The sequence below is a fragment of the Dipodomys merriami genome, unplaced genomic scaffold (assembly GCF_024711535.1).
Source record: "Dipodomys merriami isolate MVZ:Mamm:240054 unplaced genomic scaffold, mDipMer1.0.p SCAF_36, whole genome shotgun sequence".
NCBI classification, from domain to species: Eukaryota; Metazoa; Chordata; class Mammalia; order Rodentia; family Heteromyidae; genus Dipodomys; species Dipodomys merriami.
In genome coordinates this window covers 14,942,767-14,952,465 of record NW_027205159.1, presented here as the reverse complement: position 1 = coordinate 14,952,465, position 9,699 = coordinate 14,942,767, and the positions used below count along the sequence as shown (strand labels likewise).

At 36.3% G+C, this 9,699-nt stretch overlaps 1 non-coding gene across 1 annotated transcript; it reads left to right on the top strand.

Annotated features, from left to right (window-relative positions):
• Positions 1-4,012: 4,012 nt before the first annotated feature.
• Positions 4,013-4,088, top strand: LOC138804395 (small nucleolar RNA SNORD81). The gene has a single exon (XR_011365230.1). It is a non-coding gene; the product is annotated as a small nucleolar RNA SNORD81 (small nucleolar RNA).
• The last annotated feature ends 5,611 nt before the right edge of the window (positions 4,089-9,699 follow it).

Sequence of the window (9,699 nt, the reverse complement as noted above, 5' to 3'; positions counted from 1 at the left end):
AATTTTTACATATTTTATATGTATTTGATATGTTTTATATTTTTATTGTACAAATACTGTACAGAGGGTTATTGCTACATGAATAAGGTAATGAGTACATTTCCTTTCTAGCATTGTTACCTCCTCCTTTGTTTGGCTCCTACCATCCTTTCCCTCCCCACCTCCCAACTCCTCCCTCCCCCGATGTTGTAAAGTTTGTTTTCAAGATAGTGTCTTGCATATCTCATTATTAAAATGAGTCAGCCTTTATTATATATGTTTTTATAGATTATGTGTGTCTAAGTATGTTTTTACTGTTAACGTATACATGTGAATATCTATCAGTAATTTCATATATGTAAGCCCATTTCTAATTCCTCTGATCTTGATTAATGTTTATGGGTAAATTGCAAATTGTTTCTTTTTCAGAAGGTTCTTTGGTAGATGCAACTGCATTACTTTTATTTACATAATCTCATATTTGTCTCTGTACTCTATCACTTTATATTTATTTTATAAATACTTATATTATGTAATCAGTTCTCATAAAAATGCATCCTCTCAGTTTGTTCATGTTTCATATAAAAGCAGGCATCATTTCAACAATAATAAAGTGTAACAAACTCCTGTAAATCTAGGGGCTCGTAACACAAATCATTTATGTTATGGCAAAGACAAATTCACAATTGCACTGATGTGCCCAATCCAGGCAGGGCTCAACTTCTTCATTTTGTTGCAGATACCTGGTCTTGTCTCCATTGTGTGGAATTGTTTGATCTGGAACAGAGACATAAGAGGAAATGACCACTTAGGATTATATACATTCTGCTGTGGTCAAGCTATTGTCACAAATTTATGTCCAAATATCCCCAGAATAGGACCATGAATTTTTATCAAATTGCTTATAAACATTTATTCCATTATACTTTCAAAGGACTGGATCATATAACTGAGAAATAATCATGAATTTGCAGTTTGGCATCCAAGAACAAAAATTAGTTGTTCTTAATTAGACAAAGGTGTAGTTGTGTTGCTACCATTTTTTTTCCATAACAGGTCTTCGTTGAGGTCAAAATCTCCTAAAGCTTAGATTCCAAAACATCCCATGGAAACCTGTTAACTTGTTGAAATGCAGAGTATCATTCCTTGAAGAAATGAATCAGCTATTTTGCATTTGTAACCAGTGCTTCAAGGATGATAAGAATATTTCTGGTTTCAGGAAAAGAATGAGTAGTAATGCTTAATTATATATATTTAGGTAAACAAATATTCCTCCATTATATTCCATATGTGTGTTTGCCTGTGTATGTGATTTATTAGAAAGTTATTCCAGTGTTAAATGTTAACAACAAATATTTAATGTAATTTCTCATTTTGTAATTACCATTACTACAATGAATATTTCTTGATATGATAATAGACTCAATAATAATATCTGGAATTAACTCCACGTGAGTTCCAGTCACAACTATTAGATAGGAAGTAATAATAACAGCTGACTTTTTAATCATACAGCAATAGCAGGGTGCAGAGTCCAAGTGAAACTTTATTTTTCTTTTCTGATGAGTCACAGACTTGTGAGGAGACAATGAGGAGCCAGATGAAAATTAGAAATCTGATGGGAACTTCTGTTAAAATGCCTGAGCAGAGAGGAGAACTGAGATTCAACTCTGACATTTTTGGCTGGTCTTCCACAAAATGCTACAATTGTGGGTAAACATTGCATTAATTGTTCCTGTTAAGATGTTTCCATAAGTAACTTAAAGCTATTCCATAAGTTCATATACATTCCAGACCTACACTTCTTCTATGAGTGATACCTTGATGAAATCAGAGCATTTCCAACTTCATGCCACTTTTTCACAGCTGGATTGGAGAGCATCATGGCGAAACAATTTATAGCATCTGAAGCAGATGCACACTGGACACTGGTGGAGACTTGAGAATTCCTCAAGTCCTAGCCTGTGAGATGTCATAGTTCCATGTGTCTAAGGTGATAGAAGTGGATACAAGGCAAACAAGATTAATGATGCCCTCCTGAAATGTTTTTTTTTTTTTTATATAAAGACACAGAGGTTGACCAGGTAAGATTGTGAATATAGCACTCATTGAAAAAGGGTTCAATCTCAGACTTCTGGGACCTATGAACCATATTACAGGATTTCACCACACACCATTCTCTTAAGTAGAGCCAGAGCCCCAGGACATAGAAGGCAGACATTACTGTGCTTTGTACAATTTTGTATGTTCCCCAGGTTGATCCAGCCAAGAGACACTGATCAAACTCTGGTGATGGCTTGATGGTCAGGCAGGGTTTGATGAACACACAGAGCAGAAGCTAGAAAAGGCACAACTGGGCTTCTAGGTTCTGAACAGAAAGCATAGCAAAAGATGTAGGCTACCATGTGCTGAAAGGTAGTAGTATAAATTTCATCACAGAGAGAATAATCATCACAGAAGACATTTCGGTTTGAAGAGAAAATTGCACTTTTCAATAAATACCTAATGGTTCATCTGGTCTTCATATTCAGGTAATTATTCTGGTTGTTATAGATTGCATTTTGTTGTATTGTCATATACTCTTCATCTCTACTCAGAGTGACTCTTATACTCTCACATTAATCTCAATATCTTCCTCCAAGGCAGACTCACACAATCTGCTAGGCTGCTCCCCAGACCAGCCAGCCATGAGGGCAGCTCACCCAGCCAGATGGGAGGTTTTTGTTCAAGGCTATATCACTGTGGGAGGAACATGTGTAGCTTGCATGCAGTAATAAACTCCAACATCCTCAGCCTCCACCCTGCTGATTGTCAGTGTGAAATCTGTGCCTGAGCCACTGCCACTGAATCTGTCTGGGACCCCAGATGCTCGTTTGGAAACCAAATAGATCAGGCGATGTGGAGACTGGCCTGGTTTCTGTAGGAACCAATACAAATAGGTGTTCCCATCGCTATACAGAAGGCTCTGACTAGACCTGCAGGAGATGGAGGCTGGCTCTCCCAGGGTGACAAGCAGGGAAAGTGGAGTCTGGGTCATCACAACATCTCCATTGGATCCTGAAATTAGAATAAGGCAGAGTGCGAGATTATATATAAATATAGAGAGCCATGCATACATTATTTTACTTCACTCAAGCACAGGTTCTTACTCTTTCTGGAGTGTTCCTCACTCTCTCAGACCTAAACCTCATTGCCCTACTATTAACATCTAACACATGGCTAAATTACAACTGGTAATTCTTGCCACCCACTCTCATTACTCCCTTTACACTTACCAGGGATCCAGAGCATTAATAGCCACAGGAGATGAGAGACAGACTTCATTTTTTAGGAGTGAAATCAGGAGTCTTGACAGGTCAAGGCAAGTTCAGAGCTGAGCCTTTATTTCAGACATAGAAATTAAAGTCCTCCTTAGGGAGCAATATGCAAATAGCCAGGTGGATGTAACAGTGTAAGTAAAGAAAAAGGAAGGGTTTCTAGTGGCTTTTTTCCTCTTCAGAGAAGTTTCTCTGTAAGATTTTAGCCCACTTATTTATTGGGCAGTTGTTGTTTTGAGGAGATTTAATTTTGTGATTTCTAAGTATATGTTAGATATGAGACCCTTGTCTGTTGTATGGCTAGTGAGGTCCTTCTCCCAATCCATGGGCTTTCTATTGATCTTGCTAGCTATGTCCTTTGCCATGCAGAAGCTCTGCAATTTCATGCAATCCCATTTGTCCAAACATTCTTTGACTTGGTGTGTTTCTGGGTTTCTATTAAGAAAATTTTGGCCTCTGCCAAGGAGACCTAGGGTTTCTCCTATTCCATGCTGTAATGTTTTCAGGGTGCTGACTCCAAGGCTTTTGATCCATTTGGAATTTATTCTGGTGCAGGGTGAAATATAAGGATCTAGCTTTAGTCTTCTATAAGTGATGAACCAATTTTGCCAGCACCATTTAGTGAAGAGACTGTCTTTCTTCCAGTCTATTTTTCATCGAAGATTAGATGGCTATAGGTCTGTGGGATCATTTCAGTGTTTTCATAAAGAAATGCTCAAATATATGATGATCTCAACCTACCTTGAACTCTCTCACTGACTACTTGATGACACTAAGAGATCTGATATTCTGCTTTCTCTTAAGGACAATTCAACTTGAAACAATTGAACTTCAAACCAAGAAATGTGGCTTAAAGTATGTTTTCATTTGCAGGTAGCTGGCTGTCTGCATGTCCTGGAATAGAAAATCAATTTTTAAATAAATTTCTATTAACCACTTTGAAAAAAAAAAAGAAATGCTCAACCTCTCTAACCATGAAAGAAATGCAAATCAAAACAACACTGAGATAACACCTCAACCCAGTAAGAATGGTTATAATCAAGAACTCTAATAACAACAGATGCTGGAGGGGAGGGATGTGGACAGAAGGGAACCTTACTGCATTGTTGGTGGGATTGTAAACTTGTTCAAGTATTTTGCAAAGCAGTATGGAGTTTCCTCAAAAGACTCCACATAGAGCTCCCCTATGACCCAGCAATGCCACAATAGGGCATTTATATGAATGATCACAAACAACACTATACTAAAGCTACCAGCACAACTATGTTTATTGCAGCATTGTTTAGCATAGCTAAGATATGGAACCAACCTAGATGCCCCTCAATACACAATGGAATTCTAAGCCTCCATCAGAAAGAATGACATTGCCAAATTTGTTAGGAAATAGAAGGATTTGGAAAAAAATTATATTAGGTAAAGTAAGCCAGGCACAAAGAAACATAGGCTCCATGGTTTCCCTTATTTGCAATAATTAGTATATGTCTGAGACAAGCAGAAAAGGTCAGATAAATTAATGTTAAATGAAATGAACCCCAAGATAAGGACTCAAGTGGTTTTTCTTTCTTGCTATTGTTTCTAAAATATTTATAAGGTGATTTTTTGTTGCTTTGTATGTCCCTTCTCTGCAGTATAACCGCCATTTACACTGTATTTGATGTTGGTATAATTTGGGGAGGGGAAGGGAAAAAAAATTTGTTTAAGTAGAGATACAGGTGGACCCAGTGCAACAATGAAATGTACAAGATGCTATGTCAAATAACGAATTTACAACTTTGGTGGGGGCAGCACAGGGTGGGGGTAGGGGATGAGAGGGCAGGGATGGTAAGAGGAAACAAAGGAGGAGGCAACATGCTTGATAAGAAATGTGCTCATTACCTTGCTCATGTCATTGTAACCCCTCTGTTCAGTATTTTCACAATTAAAAAAATAAATATGTTTATATACATATATAAAATTTAAAAAAGATGGGTAAAGCCTGCTCTTCTGAGAAGTGTCATCAAAGTGTCTGTGTTTAATGATAATCAATAAAAATCCATGATGCCTGTGGTACTAGGCAGAGGGACCCCACTGTGAAAGTCAGGAACTGCAGGTTCCAGAAGGTGAACATGTTTCCACCACCATACTATAATTAGTTTTATGTCCCAGCCTGTCTCGTCTGACCTCCTTCAACTAGTATATGACATAGTGCCCACCATCAGCAGCTCTGATCCTCAGGAATTTGACCAATACGAACACAGAGTTGAGGGATAAGAAGAGGCATCTGACACCATACTTACCTAGATATCTGTTTAGGGATGTTAGTTACTAGTGGTAGAAACCCTGTTCCCAAAGAACTTCCTATTAATACCTAGAGTAAAAAATTGTCAAGGAGAAGACACTTTTCTCTTACAGATAGTGATCTAATGGAAAAGGAAAATGGTAGAAATGTTTATAATTAAAAATGAATGACAAATTGAGGTGAAACATCTTTGTGTAACTTTTTAAGCATAATCACACACACATATACGTCATAATTCCCTTAAATCATCACTGGATCTCCAGTCTCAATCTAATTTAACCAATCTTTGGGTATTTGTCTCAGAGTTTGCATGGTCTTCTTGTCTCCAAAGATGCTGGCCCTATCCTGAGGAAGAACATCAGCTAGGAAGAAGGAGCACCTGGAGAAGGAGGCTTGTGCTGATTCCCTAGTGAACCCCACTTAGCCATTGGAAAAGGTGTCTTGTGGGAAGTGATTAGGCCATTGGAGTTCCTGTATTCAGGAGGGTTAAAGCTACTTTCATGGAGAGAGTTGCTTGAAATAATAGTTGTTCATTATAAAATGAAGACACTCAGATGCTTGGTCGCTTAAACTTGCAGCTGGTTCTCTTTTTATAATATATCGTATTTTACTATGGATATGATAGCCATTTCCTAATGAGGACACTGGTAAGAATATTTCATCTAGGGCTTTTCCATCTAAATCTGTGAATTAAACAAAATTCTTTATTCAGTGCTTAGGTCAGTTACTTTGCTATAGAAAAGGAATGAAACAGGTATGAGTGTGTGTGTGTGTGTGTGTGTGTGTGTGTGTGTGTGTGTGTGTGTGTGTATGTGTATTTGTGTGTGTGTGAGAGAGGGAGAGACAGAGAGAGAGAGAAAGAGAGAGAGAGAGGTTTAAGTAGAAATGATCTAAAATATGATGAAGAGTAAAATGTATCTCCCTACCTGTGATACTCATGTCCTCCTAAACACCACTTCCTATGCTGTAAAGGGTTCACTTGTTAAGTTTCTGAAGTGCAGATTTACATTCACAAGGTCTGAGATTGTTTTGTCACTTTGTATTTGTAACATGCTCTCAATTATGCTGATGATAATCCTAAATTCTGGTCCAATTCTGAGTAAAAAAGAAAATAATATTGCATCCATGTTTAGTTGTGTTTTCTTCCTTTGTGTCAAGATGCAGGTTTGGTAAACAATGTTGCAATGAACATGGTTGCATCGGTTTCAATATGTTTGTGGTCTATGAGATAAATGCCCAAGGGTGGAATTGCTGGGTTGTAGAAAAGCTGTATGCTATGTCTTTTGGGGAACCTCCACACTGCTTTCCAGATTAGCTGAACAAGTTTACATTCCCACCAACAGTGTAGTAGTTTTCCCTTTGGTTGCATCTTTGCCGGCATCTATTATTGTTAGTTTTCTTGGCCATGGCCATTCTAAACTGGGTTGAGATAGAATCTCAGTGTTGTTTTTATTTGCATTTCTTTTATAGACAGAGATGTTGAACATATCTTTATTTTTCTATTGGCCATTCTTATTTCTTATATGGAGTTATCTCTTTTACTCTTTTTTTAAAATAAGTTTTTATTGTGAAAATTCTGTACAGAGGGGTTACAGTTACATGAGCAAGGTAATGAGGACATTTCTTATCAAGCATTGTTGCCATATCCTGTTTTTCCCCTACCATCCCTTCCCCCTACCTCTTCATCAATACTCCCCCTCCCCCTCACCCTGCCTAATTTGTAAAGTTCTTTTTTCGACATACCATCTTTGTACATCTCATTGTTGAGATGGGTCAGCTTGTATCCCTATTAAATTTGTTGTTTTTCCCTTCCACTTCCCAAATTATGCCAACATCAATACAGTGAAAACAGAGGTTATACCGTGGGGGAGAGACATACAAAGCAACAACAACAAAAAAAATCACATGATACCTAATGAATACGTTAGAAACAATAGCAAGAAAGAAAAAAACACTTGTTTCCCTATCTTGGGGTTCATTTCGATTAACATCATCTTTTGTGATTTTTTTTCTGCTTGTCCCAGTCATATACAAGTTATTGCAAATAAGGGAAACCATGGTACCTATGTTTCTTTTGGCCTGGCTTACTTCACTTAATATAATCTTTTCCAAGTCTTTCCATTTCCTAACAAATGGGGGATGTCATTCTTTCTGATGGAAGCATAGAATTACGTTGTATAAATATACCACATTTTCTAGACCATTTATTAGTTGGATTGTTGCGGATTTGCAGGCTTATTTTTAGGAGGTTTAAATTTTTGAGTGCTAAATATATTTTAAATATATTTAAAATCATGCATAGCAAGTAAAAATCTTCTCCCATTCTGTGGGCTTTCTATTTATCTTGCTAGCTATGTCCTTTGTCATGTAGAAACTCTGCCATGCAGAAACTCTCCAGTTTGAGGCAATCCACTTATCCAGTTTTTCTTTGAGTTGTTTTGATTCTGCATCTTTACTTAAGAATTTTTGAGCTATGCCTAAGAGCCTTAGTGTTTTTCTACTCCTTCTTGTCATATTTTCATCGGATCTTACCTTACCCTGAGATATAGAATCCACCCAAATACCCATCAATGGACAAATGAATCATATAGACATATGTCATATGTGATATATGTCATATGACTTATAGACCAAATGGAATTCTAGGCTTCTATCAGAAAGAATGATATTGCATCATTCATAAAGATATGGAAAGACTCAGAAAAATTATTAAGTGAAGTGAAACAGACCCAGAGAAACATAGGTTGTATGGCTTACCTCATTTGTGGTAGCCAAGAGGTGCTTATGGATCCACAAGTAATCACACTGGATGGCAAAATCAAAGAAGAAAAGTACACTTGGACATGATAAATTATACAGGACTCTATACATTCACTCAGTTAAACCAAAGGAGAATATGTTTATAAGAAAATCACAAAGCTTCAATGGAAATATATACATATATACATATATACATATATATATATATATATGAGCAATTAAAATCATGGTTCCTTTATGTTATTTTTTGCTTTTTATTTTGTATCTCCTTTCAGGCTATATTTGTTTTCTCTAGCCTTTGTTTTGTATAAATTTTGTTTTGTTTTATTTTGAAGAGAGTAAGGGGTACCATAGAAATGGTGGAACAAATGGTCAACAAATGCAGCAGTAATACTCACTAGACACTGTTGAAAATGAACTATACAACTTTTGGGGCAAGGATCAGGAGGAAGAAGAAGGAGAATATCGGGGAAGGGATGAAACTGTTCAAAAAGTAATGTACTTATTACCTGTCTTATGTAACTATAATCACTTTGTACATTACCTTTACAATAGCAATAAAAATTTAAAAAAATGAGTGTATTTATTTTGAAAAGATCAAGCAACAAAAAATTAGGTCTAAGTCTTTCAAAATAGGGGTACACAATCTTTATTATTTTGTTTTTATATTTTTAAAGTTAATAACAAATTCATGATTCCATTCAACTTCCAAAAGTGGTCTGACAGTGGCATTGAGAAATACCGATAATTAATTTGATATTCAGCATGAAAAAGAGATTAATTTTCTGATAGTTAGATTACAAAGTTGGATGTATTGTTGAGACATGAGTAGAAATAAGTTGTTATAAAGATCTAATTTCCTGAAGAAAAAAGTTGACTACACAAAAATAATAAATGTTTATGGTGATGAACTAAAAGGTTAATTAACTCCTATAGATCATTGCACAATGTGAGCAAATAAAAAAAAACATTATATTGTACTTCAAATTAGACTATGCTGTGGCAATTGGTAATTGTTTTCAAAAATTCAATGACTTTATCATACAAAATAATTTTTCAAAAATCTTTTTCAGAGGCTATATTTTATTAGCCTTGCATCTTCTATATGCACTTCTGTAATTCGGGTAGGGGAAGGAAAAAAAAAACCAAAATGCTTAAGTAGGTATACAAGTTGACCCATTGTAACAGTGAGATACAAGACACTATGTTGAAAACAAACTTTACAACTTTGTGTGGGGGGGGTAGATGTGGAGGTGGGAAGGAAGGAATGGTAGGGGAAAAACAAAAGAGGAGGCAACAATGCTCAATAGGAAATGAACTCATTACCTTGCTCATGTAATAGTAACCCCTCTGTACAGTATTTTT